Below are 21,053 nucleotides of genomic sequence, written 5' to 3'. Positions count from 1 at the left end.
CATATACGTTTAAGACGAAGAAATTCTTGTATTCATTTTGCAAGTTTATTTTACTTATAAGTGGGTATGATTAATTTCTTTTACATCAATCATACAAATATCTTCCATCATATGACTTTGTTTGTCAATTTCCATGTCGTGATCGAGTTTTGTGTAGATTGTGTTAAATTTAATTGGTATTTGTTTTACCTACGCACATTTGTAAATACATGTATAATAATGAACTTTTGATATTTTCAAGGTAAACCTCCAAATTAACACCTTTTTTTCTGGGTTAATCTCATGTAGCTAAACAAATAAAAGTAAGACTTTTTTTTATCTAAATTTCATCTCCAATTATTTAGTTTTGAAATAAAGAATTAATGATGTGTCAATAGACCTTGGGTCATAGAGAAGGTGAAGATATGACTTTCTCCTTTACCCCTTCCTATGAGATGACAACCATGTCATGACTTTATTAACTTTGACCCTAGCATTGGAGGTAAACTTTTTCCTAAAAAAGTGTTAAATCCTAGGTGTGATGTCTTTTTAAGACCTTCACCCCTAACATTGGAGATGCTCTTAGCTACATGAGATTAACCCAGGAAAAAAGGTGTTAATATGACCTCCACATGGGATAACCTCCACCCCTAGCATTGGAGATGCTCTTAGTCACAAGGATATTCTTATATTTAGGTTCTACAAAAAGGATTCCAATAAACATATTATAATACTTAATATTTTATATGGACCCCATATGATAGTTCTCGGTGTCTTTGGGTTAGCAAAAATTCATAATATTCCCAATAGTTATTTGGTTTATAGTACTTTCCTTGATTGTTTTTATCTGTTTTCTAGTGGAATTATGTTATCTAGATTAGCAATAATCCCAATCTCCTCCTGTTATCATTTCAGACCATTAAAATTTACCATGAGATTATGGTCCTGGAACGTCCAAGGAATCGGGCCTCGGATCAATAGGAACCACTTGCCAGCATTACAAACCGCATTTAATTTTTCTACCTCGGACAAAAGCTCTAATCGGTCGAATGGACCTTATTTAAAAAAAATTTCAATTTCATGATTGGTTCATAATATCGTATGTGGGAATTACTAAGGGTTTAGCAATAACCTAGCACAACAACATAAAATTAAACTACTGTCAGCATATTTATATGTTTGCCATTTTGAGGCGATATTTGGTGAAAAGGAAATTGAAATTACTTGTTGAAGATACGTGAAACTCGTACCTTCGCAGATTTTGATCACAGTCGTTGATTATGGAATGTGGTCTTGATTATCACTCTATTCTCTGATCTCCGATCAGGATTCCGGCGATGCTAGATTTGATTTCCTGAAAATCTTTAAGTCGGTTATGGTTAAAGGCGGTTTAGAAGAGAATCAGAGTGAAAGGATAGAGAATTCTCTGAAGTTTATTTTCTATTATCAGGATGAACTTATTTACATCGAGCCTTTCTGGTTATTTATATATGAGATGAACATGAAAATTACATGTAGATGATTAAGCACGTGTTGATACATGAAAATAACCAATCCTGAATCAGACGACCCCATAACCTTTGAGGGTCCCTTTTAGGATGGAGAGACTAGGGGACTAGGCCTAACCCAATAGGATGGGATAGTTCTAGTCCATCCAAGAGTATATTGAGTTACTTGGGCTTTGGCCCAAGAGAAAAGCCTCTTAGGATTTGATAATAACTTAATGAAAGGTAAATGGTAGTTTAGTAATATGCTAATCTTATGGGCACTTATCCATAAGATGTTCATTATAAAAAGGGAAAGAGGACAACTTATTGAGACATCATTAATCCACCATTACCTCTCATAAACCTCTCTACACCTTGGGAATAATTTCTGTGATTAGGGCTAGTTCCTCCTTCCCACGTTTTACCCTATCAACATTGCAACCACAGTGGGAGGTTCTTAGCTTCTTTTCCAGCATGATACTCCCAAGTGCGAGCCAGGAAGTACCAGTGGGCGGATCAATACCAAATCCGTATCATGTTACTATAGAAGACGTGCACGGAGAGAGTGATGATGAGATATGTTTCCGAGCCGTGGTCACTACACCCATTGTGCAAGGAGCGGGGGCATCCCAGGGTGCAGGAACGTCCCAAAAGAAAGGGGAGCTTCCTAAGGAAAAGTCCGCGGTTGAGACAAGCGAGCGAGAGATGTCCGAACTTCAGGAGGAGTTAGACGCGTCCGTCAAGCGGCAACAAGAACTGTGCGGACTCTTGAAGAAAGCAAGAGAACAGAATGTAACAACATCCAGGACGGTCAGCGCGAAGAATACTATTCAGGGTATGACGGAAGACACGATTGCAAAGTACCTGGAAACTAATTACCGAGTGACAAAGCACGACGCCTATGATTCACTGGAACCGCCATATTCCGTGGAAGTTTCCGACTACTTGTATTCTGAGGATTACACATCACCAAAGTTTAAAACATATGGAGGAAAAGGAAATGCGCAAGAACATGTGAGTCGCTTTATATCAGCAATGAATGCATATGCTCAGGATGAAAGCCTTTGTATGAGAGAATTCCCGAAGTCGCTTACGGACAATGCCTTCACCTGGTACGATAAATTGAAACCTGGAAGTATCAGCTCATGGTCCTCCATGGTTCAGCTATTTTTGAAGAAATTTTACTCTGCACAAAGAAGAGTCACGACAATAGATCTGAGAAGGTGTACCCAGCGGGTAAGAGAGGAGATAGGAAAATACATCACTCTCTTATGAGATTTTACGTTAGAATGTCACGAGGATATTCCAGAGGAGCGTCTAGTGGAGATCTGTATCAGAGGAATGAATACTTTTTCTCGCTAAATCTGACGAATTTCAAATTTCAAACCTTTGTGGAAGTCGAGGAGGCTGCAGCCCGGATATCAGATTGTGCGAAAGTCATGAACACTGGGGAGGGCAGACACATTTGGCAACAACATTCTATCAATGCTGCACCTGCACCAGCCTTTAACGATCAAGGAATCAAAAGAGGGAAAGGTGGTGCTGCCTTTGGTTCTTACCGCGGAGGACAGTCTGGAAGAAGGGGAGGAAGAACAGATGGAGGAAGATCCAATCCGCCACCTCCTTTCCGGTGCAGTAAAGAGCAGATAATAGGACTTTTGGAACAGTGGGTATCGAACTAGGAAGAAACTTTACCTCCCGTGTCCACTGAGCCCACCGCGGTGGATAAGACGCATGAACGATATTGCCATTACCATAAGAGAGTTCACCATCCGACTGTAGAATGTTACTCCCTTCAGTACATTGTGCAAAGAAAGCGAGCTAGATGCGACATGGAGATAGGAGAGCAAAGCATCAAGAGCAATCCGCTTCCTCATCATCAAGTTATGATGATCTCGCATGACCCTACTGAGGGAGAATCCTGGAGGCCCTGTGAGGAAGCGGAAGAAGAAGAAGTGTGTGAAGTTTCCGAGACAGCAAGCTTTCCAGATATGAATGGAATTGCTAGTAAGTTTGCTCAAACCGTCTTGGCTCAACAGTTCTTTGACTCTCTGGGTTTTACTGAAAACGAAGTCCGTGAAGCATCCAACGCTACCACTGCGATCGTCTCCGTAAACGCGTACAATCCAATACCTAAGGAGGCTATCACCTTTACAGATGAAGATATATGTTACCCGAGAGAGCACCTTCAGCCCTTATACCTGACATATTTTATTAACAAACAACCCCTCAAGCGAGCTTTCGTAGATGGCGGAGCCTCCCTCAACCTAATTTCATTACACACGTTGGAGTCTCTAGGGGTGTCAAGAACAACGATTAAGATGCGCGACAACTGTGAGAGGATTTGGAGGACAGACTCAAACGACAATTGGGATAGTACATCTGAAGATGAAGATCGGACCTATTAGAGCACTCACTCCCTTATACGTGCTTGAGGATGATACTACCATGGAAGCGGATGACCAGCTTCTGCCTACTAAAATACTAAAGCAATTTGTCATAATAAGAGGAGCATTATATTTTCGAACACCCGGAGGAGCCTTTTCACGTTGCGCAGGGAAGCTAGAGGCACATGAACTGTTGAACCGCGTCCACGAAGAATCTTGCGGACATACATGGGGGAATTCCATTATATCGCCGTTTGCAGAGGATGGTTGTATACTGGCCAAACATGGCAGTTCAAGCGACGGTAATACAGGATAAATGCGAAGATTGTCAAGCGCCTCCGCAAAAAACGGAGGTATGTAGTGCAAAAGTAGAGGATTGGAGACAACATTTTTAGAGCATAACTCGGTCGACCTCACATGCGTTGCTATCTCCAGCATATTTGTCAATGTTAGTGATCAAAACTATGAGTCTTGATTTCTAGCCTACATAGTTAAGTCTCGGACTAGGATAGAAAAGTGTAGTTGAGCTCAAGGACTTCATGGCGATTCATCATACAAAGACGAATACCTATACAAGGAACCGTGGAACTTCATCAATAAAAAGGTATGTGGAGACTTGAACTTATCTATCACTCAAAAGTCTATCTATTCTATCTCCTACTTCTTATGAGACAAAAGTCGTATGCTATATAGACTAGATCATACACATTTGACATTTCAAGCTGAGCATTCATTGCTTATCTTTTATCTTGAAATCGTGTGTTGGTAAAGCGTTTCGCTTTGATCAAGTTTATCTTCACCTAGTGACGAAAGTCATGAAAAGTTTCAATCACTTTGAGAATTGCTCTGACGTGAATCGTCTGTGAATAACGACTACATAGCGTCCTCTGAGAATGTCTCAATGATTGAAATGAGAGTTTAGATTACATAACCATGTATTCCTTGAACCGAAGTTTTCGAACTTTGTTGATCAAGAGAAATAGGGAGGATTGTGGAATTGGCTTGCCAAGTCCGCGAACCCAGTCCACAGACTCAGTCCGCAAACTGTCGGAAGTTCTCGACCGAGAATTTCTGCTGGATTTTCCACAACTCGTTTGTGTGCTAAGTCCGCGAACTCAGTCCGCGAACCCAGTCCGCAAACTGGCGGAAGTTCTGTTTCCGAGAATTTCTGATGAGTTCGGAAAACTCAACCGATTAACTTAAGTCCGCGAACTTGTTTGTGAAATTAAGAGGTTATGATCTAAAAATGTGCTCTGAACATGAAACATTAAATTACTAAGGAATGCTTTATGCAAACCGTGGCTATAATATTCATGAGACGATTTAATCGAATCGAATCATCTTTGTTTCAATTGTGTCTTGTGTAGTTACGTAAGATCTCATAGCAATTGAACAACTCTTTAACTAGTTCATTTGAGTCAATTGAACTAGTTATGGTGATGAAGAACAAGGTTAATATGAAATGCTCATATGGTTAACCTTTTGGGTTACTATGTTGAACCAACATACACGTACACGTTTGGGCATGGTTTTCACAAACCCAGTAAACGTCTACCCAAGTGTGTGTGACAAGCTAAGTTTTCGATTTAACGGTTGAGAAATATTAGCTTGAATCTAAATCAGGTTTTCATCTAACGGTGAATAAGGATTGCTTTGTACCTAAGGCAAAACCCTGATTTGAAGGCTATATAAAGGAGACATCTAGCATTGTGCAAAACTAATCCCCACACGTCTGTGTGATACTAGTGCGCTCGCTAGAGTCGATTCTCCTTTAACCTTTGGTTTTCTTCTCTAAAACCAGGTTAACGACTTAAAGACTTCATTGGGATTGTGAAGCCAGACCCATACTACTTTTATCGTAGTTGTGTGATCTGATCTTGCATCTTCTATCGTACGAGTACAATCGATTGATTGGCTTGAGATCGTGAGATTTCTCCGATAGGCAAGATAAAGAAGTCACAAATATCTTCGTCTCACTGTTTGTGATTCCTTGACAAACCGCCTGTGTAGTCAGGAAGGATTGTAGAGAGGTGATTGATTAATCTAGGCTGTTCTTCGGGAATATAAGACATGATTATCAATTGGTTCCTGTTCACCTTGATTTTATATCTTAAGATGGAACAAAACCTAGGGTTTATCTGTGGGAGACATATTTATCCTTTGATAGACTTTTCTGTGTGAGACAGATCTGTTTATTATCAAGTCTGTGATTTTGGGTTGCAGCAACTCTTGGTTGTGGGTGAGATCAGCTAAGGGAATCAAGTGCGTAGTATCCTGCTGGGATCATAGGCGTAGGAGTACAACTGTACCTTGGATCGGTGGGAGACTGATTGGGGTTCAACTATAGTCCAGTCCGAAGTTAGCTTGGAGTAGGCTAGTGTCTGTAGCGGCTTAATACAATGTGTATTCAATCTGGACTAGGTCCCGGGGTTTTTATTCATTTGCGGTTTCCTCGTTAACAAAATTTCTGATGTCTGTGTTATTTCTTTTCCGCATTATATTTTATATAATTGAAATAATACAGGTTGTGCGTTCGTGATCATCAATTGGAAATCGAAACTTTGGTTGTTGATTGATATTGATTGATCCTTGGATGTTGGTTTTTGGTACCGTCCAAGTTATTCCTTGTATTTGATAAAGACTCGCTATTGTTTTTAGTTTGAGTAAAAATCAAATCAATAGAGAGATATTAACTCCTTGAGATACTTTTATCTAGATTGAGTCTGACTGTCTAGTTGATTCTCTAGTAAAGTATTTCGGAGTTAGTCCATACAGATTGCTAATCGAAATATTGGGTGGTGTTGTTAGACCCCCGATTTTTCAATTGGTATCAGAGCAGGCAAACACGTTCAAGACCTAACAAGTCTGTGTTTGTAGCGATCTGACTCTATGGACAGAAGTGCTATCTCTGTGAACGTACCACCAGTCCTCGATGGCTCAAACTATCTATGGTGGAAAGTTGCTATGCGCACATTTCTTCAGTCGCGTGACTTCCAATCATGGATATGTGTTGTGAATGGCTATGAGACTCCTGTTGTTATGGAAAAAGATATTGTTGTACCAAAAGATTTATGTATGTACAATACTGCCGAGTTAGTTGCTGCAAGGAAAAACTCTGACGGGTTGAACGCCATCCTGCATGCTATTACCCCAAACCTTAGACATCATGTGACCTCTTGCACTACGTATAAAGAAGCTTGGGATACTTTAGAAAGCGTATTCGAAGGTAACCCCAGTGTAAAGGAAGTTAGGCTTCAAAACCTTAATTCCGAATGAGAAGACCTTTCTATGGCAGAAGAAGATTCGTTCGACGATTTTTATCACAAACTGTCTGAAATTTTTAATGCATCATGTGCATTGGGAAGGACCATTCCTAAAAAGGAAATTGTGATGAAAATCCTCCAATCGCTGCCGTCCAGATACGAATATAAAAGACATGCCATCGTTGAAGGAAATAACCTTAATACTCTTTCACGAAACACACTGGTCGGAAAAATTAGAATTTTTGATCGCAAATATATGGCAAGAGACGATCATCATTTATTTGGCAACCGTGTCACCTCTCCTGATCATAAATCTTGTCATCAAAAATTGACGAAAGAGCAAAGTGAGAATTGCTTTATTTCTACGTTGTCTTTGTTTATACAAAAACTTAAGAAAATCCTCAGACGTAGTAAAAGAAAGTCTCAAAAGGAAACTACGTTGGTCAATATAAAGGATAAGAATACTAAGAAGAGCCGTACTAATGAAACTTGGCTTATGAGTGTTCAAGTCCCTTCGAAACATCCTGAAACGGAGGTAAGAGAGATAACTAAAGCATGGATGAATACTCTTGATTATTGTCCTGAGGAAATCTATGATTGCTCTCTCAGTCTTTTTGCTGAAAATCATTCTCATGATTCTTTCATGACATATTCGTCTGTGTATCATAAGTTGGATCAGCAAACCCCTCCTGATTTTGTATTGAATTCCAGGAGTTACTCGAAAAAGGCTCTACCAAATCTCTCTGTTCAATTGAGTTCATCTCAGGATCATATTAGCACGATAAATCAAAAACAGTTCTGCCTGGCTAACCACTGTATGCTGAAAAAGAAAAGGAAGTCTACCCTTCATCAAAAGGGGTTTTCAAAAACGGTGCAGGATTTGCAAAGATCTGCAGTCAAGTTTTTTAAAACTGTGATTACAATGGATAGGAAAGTTCTTCATAACTCTCATTTTCAAATGGATCAGCAGAAACCTAGTGGAATGGGTGGTTTCTCTCTTTGCAAAGATTATCCCAGTCCAACCTTGGATTGGAGGCCTTACGCTCAGTAATCTTCTTGAAAAATGATTCTTGTATCTTCTTCCTCTTATACAAGAATCATGATACACAAGGGGACTGTAATATAATCTTGTTATTTTATGTTTGTGCTTTTACCAGGTGTTTTTCGTGAATGGCTTCAGCTTTTTGGATAACTATCTTCTGTTAGGGTTTGGTAAGAAGGGTGTTTCTGGAAATTCTACAACTGTATTCCTTTAAAGTCTCTTCCTCTTCAGCACTCTCATTTCATCTTCTCTATCATGTCCTCCTCTAGTCTTTCGAGTAAAGAAAGTGATGTATGGACGGTTCTATTTCCTTCGAAGAAGATTCGTTTCGACTCTTCTGACAATGAGATGTGCTATGACAAACATGTTCCTTCGTCTGATGAGAACCCTACTGTCTCTCAATTTGATAAGCTCTATTTAACCATGAATCTCGTCTTGGAACAAGTTCGTGCTTTGAAAAATGAACTTGAAGTCTCTTCCAAAAGACTTGAGGAGAAAATGGATAGTCTTGAGTCAAGGATTGACCTAATCGATGAAGAGCTTGAAGAATATAGGGAATACGAGAAGAACATTCAAGGTAATTGAAATGATTTATAAGAGGTTTAAATGCCTAGTATATCTTCTTTTTGGATTAGTAAGAAGAATAACTAGTGCTTTGAATAGCGATGATTGTGACTACACATAGCTATTTTTGTTTTCATCTTATTATGTTATTTTTTAGGTTTATTGGTATTAAATTCTAAAAAAAAAGAAAAATTTGGAGGATGATGTTATTGCAGTATTGATCTTTATGATTTTGTGATATTGCAATTTGTTTATGGGATATGTATTGTTTACGTCCGTGAACTTGAAGGTCCCATATTGCGGTCAAAAGTAAAGTCGTTCATGAATTAGTATTCGTATTGATGAAAGGACGAATGGACTTTTGATAATTACAAAAGTTATGCCTATGCAATCATGTATTTGATGGAAAATAGGATGATATATTTTGTTTGACAAGGATAAAGTCTATTATATCGTTATGATGAAAAATATAATAGATCCTTGTATGTTATCCACGGTATTGATCTTCATTGATCCATCTTGTTATATTTTACCGTGAAGGATCCATTGAGTGTCTTATGTTGAGCACGATACAACTAAGTCGATTATTCTTATTGGCTTGTTGGTTGTTCCATAAGATGCTATATGTCGAGCATTAGGAACTAAATTAATCAACCAGTTTGGTTATTTAGTGTACTCCATAAGTTTTCTTTCTTATGTCGAGTACATGTACGGTTAAGGTTGTCATATTCTATAATGAACTTAGTCGGGGTTCCATAAGTTCTCTTATGTTGAGCCCAAAATAATTAAATTGATTACTTCCGTGATTAGTTTGGTTGTTTGTATTCCAATTAGATTAATTATAGGTTCTCTTGTAATTAATCTAGTTGAGTTTTCATATATTCCACAAATTCTTGTGTTGAGTATATGAACGGCTATACTAATCATGTTCTATTGGTTAATGTAGTCGTATATTCCGTAAGGTTTTACTTATGTTGAGTATGTGAACGATTAAGTTAGTCATCTCCGTATGATTACCTTAGTCGTAGTTCTGTAAGTTTACTTATGTTGAGAACTTTCAATTAAATTGATCACTTTTGTGGTTTGATTTAGTTGCGTTTTCAATTGAATTAATCATGGGTTTACTTGTGATTAATTTGGCTGAGCATTGGATATAGAAAATCATTCCTATGGTTTTTGGTGTCCAATTTAAAAAAAAAATCCTTCTTTTCTTTCGAAATTAAGGTCGCTCTTGTTGTTGTTTCGGGAATGACATCAAATGGGGGAGAGTTCTTTTGAACTTGTGCTTAATGGTAATATCTTGCGGGGTGTGCGGCTGTGGAATTTTATAGGAGTTATCTTGTATCTTAAAACTCCTTGATGAATGCATTTAGCTTCGGCTTTATGATTTCATCTAAATTAAGTTGGTATGTATTTTTCTTTTAGTCTATGAAATGTCTCTTGTGGAAATTTCATTATGATCCCGTTCTTGTACCTTTGCCAATTTTATTGACAAAAAGGGGGAGAAATAATGTAGTTCACACTACAAACACATATGGTTTTCGGATCATTGTGTAAGGGGGAGTGGTTTCCATAATCGAGATGGAGTATTGACTAATGGGGACTGATACATATCACCGTAGTATTATTGTTAAAGTCGTGATACAATTGGACTTTGATATTACATAATAATACTATGACACTGTATAATAATGATCGGGAATCTCGATTTCTATCATTGTTATAGCTACAGATTTTCAACAACGGTGATGCTAAACTTACAACCTTTAGGATCATTGGAGTACTTGGAAGGACGAAGATTTCAAGGAACGTTGAAGACTAGACTATGGAATATGAGCCACTAAACTTTATCTTTTTTGTATTCCATATGTATTAATAGTTTTGTCACTAAAATTGACAAAGGGGGAGATTGTTAGAGCATAGCTCGGTCGACCTCGCATGCGTTGCTATCTCAAGCATGTCTGTCAATGTTAGTGATCAAAACTATGAGTCTTGATTTCTATCCTACATAGCTAAGTCTCGGACTATGATAGAAAAGTGTAGTTGAGCTCAATAACTTCATGGCGATTCATCATACAATGACGAAGATCTATACAAGGAACCATGGAACTTCATCAACAAAAAGGTATGTGGAGACTTGAATTTATCTATCACTTAAAAGTCTATCTTTTCTATCTCCTACTTCTTATGAGACAAAAGTCGTATGCTATATAGACTAGATCATACACATTTGACATTTCGAGCTGAGCATTCATTGCTTATCTTTTATCTAGAAATCGTGTGTTGGTAAAGCGTTTCGCTTTGATCAAGTTTATCTTTACCTAATGACGAAAGTCATGAAAAGTTTCAATCACTTTGAGAATTGCTCTGATGTGAATCGGTCTGTGAATAACGGCTACATAGCGTCATCTGAGAATGTCTCAATGATTGAAATGAGAGTTTAGATTACATAACCATGTATTCCTTGAACCGAAGTTTTCAAACTTTGTTGATCAAGAGAAATCGGGAGGATTGTGGAATTGGCTTGCCAAGTCCGCGAACCCAGTCCGCAGACTCAGTCCGCGAACTGTCGGAAGTTCTCGACCGAGAATTTCTGCTGGATTTTCCAAAACTCGTTTGTGTGCTAAGTCCGCGAACCCAGTCCGCGAACTGGCGGAAGTTCTTTTTCCGAGAATTTCTGCTGAGTTTGGAAAACTCAACCGATTAACTTAAGTCCGCGAACTTGTTTGTGAACTTAAGAGGTTATGATCTAAAGATGTGCTCTGAACATGAAACATTAAATTACTAAAGAATGCAAACCGTGGCTATAATGTTCATGAGACGATTTAATCGAATTGAATCATCTTTGTTTCAATTGTGTCTTGTGTAGTTACATAAGATCTCATAGCAATTGAACAACTCTTTAATTAGTTCATTTGAGTCAATTGAACTAGTTATGGTGAAGAAGAACAAGGTTAATATGAAATTCTCATATGGTTAACCTTTTGGCTTACTATGTTGAACCAACATACACGTACACGTCTGGGCATGGTTTTCACAAACCCAGTAAACGTCTACCCAAGTGTATGTGACAAGCTAAGTTTTCGATCTAATGGTTGAGAAATATTAGCTTGAATCTAAATCAGGTTTTCATCTAACGGTGAATAAGGATTGCTTTGTACCTATGGCAAAACCCTGATTTGAAGCCTATATAAAGGAGACATCTAGCATTGTGCAAAACTAATCCCCACAAGTCTGTGTGATACTAGTACGCTCGCTAGAGTCGATTCTCCTTTAACCTTTGGTTTTCTTCTCTAAAACCAGGTTAACGACTTAAAGACTTCATTGGGATTGTGAAGCCAGACCGATACTACTTTTATCGTAGTTGTGTGATCTGATCTTGCATCTTCTATCGTACGAGTACAATCGATTGATTGGCTTGAGATCATGAGAGTTCTCCGATAGGCAAGATAAAGAAGTCACAAACATCTTCGTCTCACTGTTTGTGATTCCTCGACAAACCGCCTGTTTAGTCAGGAAGGATTGTAGAGAGGTGATTGATTAATCTAGGTTGTTCTTTGGGAATATAAGACCGGATTATCAATTGGTTCATGTTCACCTTGATTTTATATCTTAAGACGGAACAAAACCTAGGGTTTATCTGTGGGAGACAGATTTATCCTTTGATAGACTTTTCTGTGTGAGACAGATCTGTTTATTATCATGTCTGTGATTTTGGGTTGCAGCAAGTCTTGGTTGTGTGTGAGATCAGCTAAGGGAATCAAGTGCGTAGTATCCTGCTGGGATCAGAGGCGTAGGAGTACAACTGTACCTTGGATCGGTGGGAGACTGATTGGGGTTCAACTATAGTCCAGTCCAAAGTTAGCTTGGAGTAGGCTAGTGTCTGTAGCGGCTTAATACAATATGTATTCAATCTGGACTAGGTCCCGGGGTTTTTCTGCATTTGCGGTTTCCTCGTTAACAAAATTTCTGGTATTTGTATTTCTTTTCCGCATTATATTTTATATAATTGAAATAATACAGGTTGTGCTTTCGTGATCATCAATTGGAAATCCAACCTTTGGTTGTTGATTGATATTGATTTATCCTTGGATATTGGTCTTTGGTACCGTCCAAGTTATTCCTTGTATTTGATAAAGACTCGCTATTGTTTTTATCTTGAGTAAAAATCAAATCAAGAGAGAGATATTAACTCCTTGAGATACTTTTATCTAGATTGAGTCTGACTGTCTAGTTGATTCTCTAGTAAAGTATTTCGGAGTTAGTCCATACAGATTTCTTATCGAAATATTGGGTGGTGTTGTTAGACCCCCGCTTTTTCAAGCCTTATATAGACTTCATTCAGCACGAGCATCTGCCGCTAAACAAACAAGATGCACTTAATATTCAGAAGAAAGCCGAATGCTTCTTTATGAGAGAAGGAATTCTCTACAGAAAAAGCTATTGAGATAAGATATTGCGCTCCCTATCGCAAGAAGAAGCGGAGGTAATCATGGATACAACTCATAATGCGGAGCATCAAGGTATGAGGAAATGTTTCCTGCAATTGTACGAAGGAGGGTTTTATTGGCCTACGATGGAATTCGATACAGCTGAACATGTGAAGAAGTGCCAGCAATGCCAAAGCCATGGGCCACTAATCCGCGCCCCACATACTTTGCTACACAGCGTTGTCACTCCTTGGCCCTTCCACAACTTGGGACTCGACATCATTGGACAGATAAGTCCAACTTCATCCGGACGGCATAAATATATCATCACTGCAACCGAGTACTCTTCCAAATGGGTAGAAGCCATTCCACTCCGATATTATTCATGAGCTACAATCGCGGCAATTATTAAAGAATATATCATATGTCGATTTGGCGCACCAATGGTCATCCGCTCGGATAATGGTACCTGTTTTGTTAACCATACTGTTAAGGAATTGCTAGATCTGTACGACATTAAGTTTCATACTTCGATTGTCTATTACCCTCAGGGGAATGGACAGACATAGGCTACTAACAAAACATTTTTGAGAATATTAAGCCGCACGGTACATGATCACCATAGAAGCTGACATGAGCAACCACCTCTTGCACTCTGGGCATACCGCATCTCCAAGAGAAGTTCAACCAGAGCCTCTCCTTATTCCTTGGTATACGGAAAAGATGCAATACTACCAGCAGAGATCGCTATTCCTTCCGCACGTGTATCCATGGACAATCTCACTGCATCTTGATACTTTGGAGGAACGACGAGCTAAAGCTGAGCGATTCGTGGAAACGTATAGGCAAAGGACGGCAAGATACTATAACCAGAAGGTGAAAGAAAAAACTTTCTGCATAAATGACATAGTCATTAAGATATCCCCGCATGTTCAATGAAATGATAAGGCAGGAAAGTTCGCCGCGAATTGGGAAGGCCCTTACATGATTAGCGAAGCAGCAGAGAGCGGTGATAAGTGCTTAATTTATATGATTTTAGTGTCCATTCCATACTTGTTTTAGCTATATTTCTTGCATTCTATGTTGTATTACTCTTGTTTTCTCTCTTATTTATTTATTTAGGTGAATCATCCAAAAGGAGTGGAAATTGCTACAAAAGTGCTAACGAATGGAGTTTACAAATGAGGACCAAAATAAATGTTTTCAAATCCAAGCTTTTTTACCTCTATCTTTAAGAGAATTCAATTACGAAAAGAACGAAAAACGAATGAGGTCATTCCGACATCGGACGAAGAAGTTGTGAGCAAAACAAGATTAGAAGATTTAAAGTTACAGAGAGAGGTTCGGCTGATAACTTCATCAACTCGAATCAGCCGAACCTGCAACATAAAAATCGAGTTTTCGAAGATTTTAAGTGTAAATGTTCGGCTAGAAGATGATCCAATGACCTAAGCCGAACCTACAAATGAGTTTTGAACAAAGTCTTCAGGAGAGGGTTCGGCTAATAAGAGAAACCATGAAGTGAGTCGAACTTTAGAGCAAGTTTTGGAAGAAAATACAAGAAGTTACAGGAGAATGTTCGGCCGAAAAAGAGCTAGCCGAACCTAGGTTCGGCTGATAACTCCCCACCAATTTTGATCCGAACTTGACACTCATCCGTAGAAAAAATAACTTGTCAGGTTTGGCCGAAGGAGTCCATACACGTTTGAGACGAACCTGGCAACTTCCTGGGACACTTTTGACGCGTTTTTGACCCCGTTTTTAAATAATGCACGGGCCCAGAAGGATTTTGAAGACCTAATTTCGTGAGCACTATATAAAGACACCTCCCAAACATTAAGAAGACATCTTTTACATTACTTTGCAAGCTTGGAGAGGAGAAACAACAACGGAGCAAAAGCTAGAGTTTCTGAGCGGTTCATCTATCGTAACGATTTCTTCTCTAGTTTATCATATGTATAACATGGATGCTTCTACATCCATGAGTAGCTAAAAACCTAATTGATTGAGGATGAATTCTAAGTTCTAGACAAGATTTAAGTTATTATATGAATCTATTTTGAAGTTCTTCACATGATTATTGTTTGTTTATACTATAATTGAAATCCATGATTAATTGATAGATTGTTTAGGTGGCCAACTGAATTAATTTGTTGATTTAATCAATTGCTAGTATTGAGTTAGGAGATAAGTAATCGTCGAATAACTTGTACACAAGTAGGAAACACAAGACCTTACAGAGGGATTCCGTGGAGCGATTGTGTATATGAACAACACTAGAAAGTGGAACTTGAGATAAGAGTCTAACTACTAGGATCAACCTAATTCACAAAAGATAAATCGTTCGATTGGATTACACCTTGAATGAGCTACTACTTGGTGGTTCGTTGAATAGAATCTAATATTGGAGAGCTTCCGTATCCGTGGTAAAAGGAGTTTTGGGGATAACACTGAGCTAGATGCTATTCTACGGTTGGGAATAATCTGTGATTAATAGTATTAATGGATCAATATAATAACTTGATGACGGTTTAGTAACAAAGAAGGATTCCTTGATCATCCCACTCTCTATTGCTTACAATTTAAACTTTTAATTCTTTGTTTATTTTAACAAAACCCCCCTTGTGACCTTTTTGAACAACTAAAACTCACTGCTCTTCGTGGGAACGATCCTTGCTTCTATTATATTACCAATTAATTGTGTGGAAATAAGTGATTTAATTTGATTGCACCTACGACACGCATCAAGCGGATACTACTACCTCAAGCGGATGAATGGGTCACGAATCAATACCCCTGTCAATGGTAAATGGCTTAAAACTTATCATGCATAATAACTAAACTTATGTCGGACGGCTGATTAGCAATAATACAAATATTTTTATCTCGAACTATGAGTCATTATAAATAGCCCTGAGTCTGGCTAGGTTCCGTGCATGACCCAATGAAGTGCACCAATTTCCCCGAGTCTGGCTAGGTTCCATGCACGACCCAATGAAGTGCACCAATAGCCCCGAGTCTGGCTAGGTTCTGTGCATGACCCAATAAAATGCACCAATAGCCTCGAGTCTGGCTAGGTTCCGTGCATGACCCAATGAAGTGCACCAGTAGCCCCGAGTCTGGCTAGGTTCTGTGCATGACCCAATGAAGTGCACCAATAGCCCCGAGTCTGGCTAGGTTCCATCCACGACTAATGAAGTGCATCAATATCCCCAAGTCTGGCTAGGTTCCGTGCATGACCAACGAAGTGCACCAATAAAATGCGAAACAGATGAAATGCAAATATAGAATGAGTATAATCCTAAAGGAACATTATGAGCACTGATACTGCGTAAAGACAACATAACTGATATATTCATTCATAAACATTCGGAATAATACACAAAGCGGATAAAACAAAACATTCTATGGATAAAAATCCATTAAGTCAAATAACCGAAGATAGAGCTAAATTTGCGCGTCTCACTCTGCCGCGCGCAACAGCCAAGTCGTTCTCTCTATGCTCCATCCGGACATGAGCATTAGAAAATACCTCAAATGCTTCATCCGAAGCCATGACATTCTCCGCTGAAGGGTCGACCCAACAAGCACTCAACCGATCCACATATAAATCCATCACATGAAGATACTGCGTTTGGCTAACCTCAAATAAATCCTTACACTCACTCGCGAGTCGAGTATTTCCGATAACAGTGGCTTGTAACAATTCAAGTTTTTGTTTTTTAAGATACAAACATAAAACACTGATTGATTCTTCCATAATTACTAATCATTCTTTCTCTGAAAACCTCCAGGCTATATATATATAAATTTATGGTAGCGCACGAAGTGTGCTGTGAACTCCAGCAAGAACCATCTTAATAGACCTAATACTACGATCCGCCTCAACATATCGGAAATGAATAGCCAGACATTTCTCACGACAATAACCACGATATTCAAGAAGAGTCACATTGGGCAACCCGCCCTCACATTGAATCTTCATCACAAGACGGTTTGCAGTTTCCAATTGTTCATGCCAACACGAATTCTCGATCTCAAAAGTATCACGCGCAAGACACATCACCCGTAAAAGGTGATTTAGATTCCTACCTCCAGAAACAACCTCACACGATTAGCCATGAAACAAAAGATAAGAACTTAAGGAATATTTACTGTGATTAACCAAGACAATTCTCATATATATAACCAAATAACACAACACCCAAGACAACATTTATGAATCCCTAAAAAAAATGGTGATGATGGTAGTAATCCTCCTAAGAGCGTTCAGTTATAAGTGAGCGGCAATAAGAAATGTCTTCATCTAGGCTTTCATCATCAACTAGACTTCACCATGCCGAGTATTGGAGTCGATATAAGCATTACGCACCTCTTCTAGCACCTGATGAATCTTGTGCATAACATCTCCGGAGGCATGGGCTTCTTGAGCTATATTTAGCGTTTCCTTATACTCCTCATAAGCTTTGCGTGCTTTATCAGAGTAACCAATCGATGAGTTTGTAACATCCCAATTTCTTCCTTTAGAAAACGTGCTAGTTCTGCTTTCCTATCGGTAGGATGAATATGAGAGGATACACCACACAAAGTCAAAACACATCCACGAAGATTAGGAACCGCCTGCTGAGTGATAAATGCATGATAGTCAGCTATCGCCTACTCAATATCAGTCGTCATAATTATCGACTCTTGGATAGTCGCTCAGCCTTGTTCCGAGCAGCAATAATATCATCTAGCGCGCGTTGCACTGCCAGTGTCAATCGCACAGACGCCTGCATCCTCTGAGCCATTGAATACGTTTCATACTTCTCATCAAACTGCGCACGTGTGGCCACTCTATTCGCCATTCTGACTTCTCTAGGCATCTCTACTTCAGCTTTTACCAACAACAAGCGAGTTAAGTCATGATTCTTCTCATAAGGAATGACTAGCGTCGTCACAGGAGCCAGAGCCAAAGTGTAACCTTGTAGACGATCAGCCATCTGCTGCATAATATAACTAATAACCAAAAAAAAAACAATGAAGGAAACTCGAAAGACACTAACTAAAGCAATCCCACTCACCTCTACTTATAGAAACGAATAATAACTCCATATTAATTACCATCCAACCATAATAATAAATGCAAATAACTGAATAATAAAATATGTCTTGCAAAAGAAAAACAAACCATCAAAGTTTTCCAGTTCAACCCAAATCAAAGCAAAGAAACTACTGTTCAAAACCTACTCATAAAACAACCCAAAGTTTAATTAACATCCAAAGCGACCAGCTCTGCTCTCTTCTTAGTAAGGCGCCCATTAACCTCCTCAGCAATAGCTCGGGAGATCCTCAACTCCTCAGTAGCTCGACCAACGTCCGCCATTAGCTGGTCATATGTCGCTTTTTTGAAATCAGCAACATTGAGCAAGCGCCTATATTCTTGATCCACCTCATCGATTTCACGAGGCAATGTGGTATGTGCATTGTGACTCGCCTTTGCCAGATCCAATAGATTCTTGAGCCAATGAATGGAAAATCGGAGAACTAGATAAGTTTGAATGAAGGCGTCCCATTTCCTCAAAGTAGCCGGATCGATAGGAGTTTCCTCCGCCTGAGAAAGGACGTACGCTATATCCAGTAGATCCTCATTAGACACAACTAAAGAGTTGGCTGGCATTTCTTCATGAACACACATATGGAAAAACCTCTCCACTATGCGTCGGTAGTTGGCTGCTTTAGACGAAGGGACCCAAAACCCATGCACCAGCTCGAAGCGGTTATCAACGCCAGCCTCCGCCGCTGAAATAACATGAGGATATCGAAACTAAGGATCCTTCGGAGTATCCATCATCTCGGCATCAGCGTCCACGCCGCGAGAAACCTTAGGAGATAGCTTGGAAGGCTTTTTCCATTTATCATTAGCGCTCCGAGTGATCTATTAAGAGATGAAAGCAAAATAAAATGAGGAAATAAAATAATTTTATCAGAAAGACACAGGGAATGAAGATGTATACATAGATCACTAGGTGCATTTAATAATAATAACAGAATATTTTGACTAGCACGTGTCAATACTCAAAACCCAACAAGGTACAATATAGTGTACTCACGAGACTTAGAAGGGGAAAATCTTTGATTTTTGGCGCCGCCCTTAATCCCACTATCCTCTTGGGAATAACCATGAACAGAGTGATCCGACTCAGACTCGCTCGCCGCACCTAGCATATGAGAAGGAGTATGGAGAGGGTGATTAGGATCTTGAAACTTCTTTACAATTAGAGGGCGAGTGGAGTATAAAATCATACGGGGAGAAGTCACTTCGGGACCACTTTGACTGACTGATCGACCTAGTTGGCGTTCCACACGCTCAATGAACGAACTCACGGATGGTGACCCCATTCTTGGAGCCTGCGGAGGAAATGAAGGGGAAATATTAGCAGTACGAATGCAAGGCAATCGCGGGATAGGTAGCACGGCAGCATCTCGCTTCATCTTCTTAGCCAGCCGATCAGCTCTCCATTCGTTGAGAGGAAGGTTAATGTACTCTTCAAAGAGGAGGCCCCTAGGCTTCTAGCCAATAGGCGGAGAATTCTAAAAGAATATGACAAACAAATACAAAAGAAACCAAAGTAGGATTCGGATGGAAACAAAATAATAGAATAAAGGAAGGGTACGTTAGTAGGAGGAGACGCGACATGAGGAATGTCCAAGGGCTTCACTGTCTGAGGACGCCTCCTCTTCTTAGAACTTGATAGAGGAGGTAAACAACTACCTTTCCCATCCTCTTGAGAAGACTCCTCGCCTGGGATTGAGGTCGGAGAACTAGATAAGTTTGAATGAAGGCGTCCCATTTCCTCAAAGTAGCCGGATCGATAGGAGTTTCCTCCGCCTGAGAAAGGCCGTCCGATATATCCAGTAGATCCTCATTATCCACAACTAAAGAGTTGGCGGGCATTTCTTCATGAATGCACATATGGCCAAACCTCTCCACTATGCGTCGGTAGTTGGCTGCTTTAGACGAAGGGACCCAAAACCCATGCACCAGCTCGAAGCGGTTATCAACGCCAGCCTCCGCCGCTGAAATAACACGAGGATATCGAAACTGAGGATCCTCCGGAGGAGCCATCAGCTCGGGATCGGCGTCCACGCCGCGAGAAACCTTAGGAGCTGGCTTTGAAGGATTTTTCCATTAATCGTTAACGCTCCCGGATTCGCTACCTTTAACTTGCTGGTTTGAGCCGCTCCCTTTACCATGGACACCATCTCGTTTTCTCATATCCTGAAGGAAGAAGAGGAAGCATAAATAAGTATCCTAACACAACAAGGAAGCAATGATAATGACAAAAATGCACAACACACACCGAATTGAAAGGAGGAGGAAGATTGAAAGGAGAATGAATCGATCGGCGAGAGGAGGAAGAAGAGCTTAATGTAGCTGGATCCGAGTGATCTATTAAGAGATGAAAGCAAAATAAAATGAGGAAATAAAATAATTTTATCAGAAAGACACAAGGAATGAAGATGTATACATAGATCACCAGGTGCATTTAATAATAACAACATAATATTTTGACTAGCACGTGACAATACTCAAAACCCAACAAGGGACAGTATATTGTACTCACGAGACCTAGAAGGGGGAAATCTTTGATTTTTGGCGCTTTTCTTAATCCCACTATCCTCTTGGGAATAATCATGAACAGAGTGATCCGACTCAGACTCGCTCGCCGCACCTAGCATATCGGAAGGAGTATGGAGAGGGTGATTAGGATCTTGAACCATCTTTACAATTAGAGGGTGTTGATGGTGGATTTTCATTTAAGGGTAAAATTGAAAAAGCCAAAATTATGCGCTGCCATCCTGTAAAGGATAAAGCCATTAATGAGTGATGAATACTTCTTCACTTTACTAATTCACCT

Source organism: Papaver somniferum, chromosome 7 (genome assembly GCF_003573695.1).
Source record: "Papaver somniferum cultivar HN1 chromosome 7, ASM357369v1, whole genome shotgun sequence".
NCBI lineage: Eukaryota > Viridiplantae > Streptophyta > Magnoliopsida > Ranunculales > Papaveraceae > Papaver > Papaver somniferum.
This window is presented reverse-complemented; position numbering follows the sequence as displayed.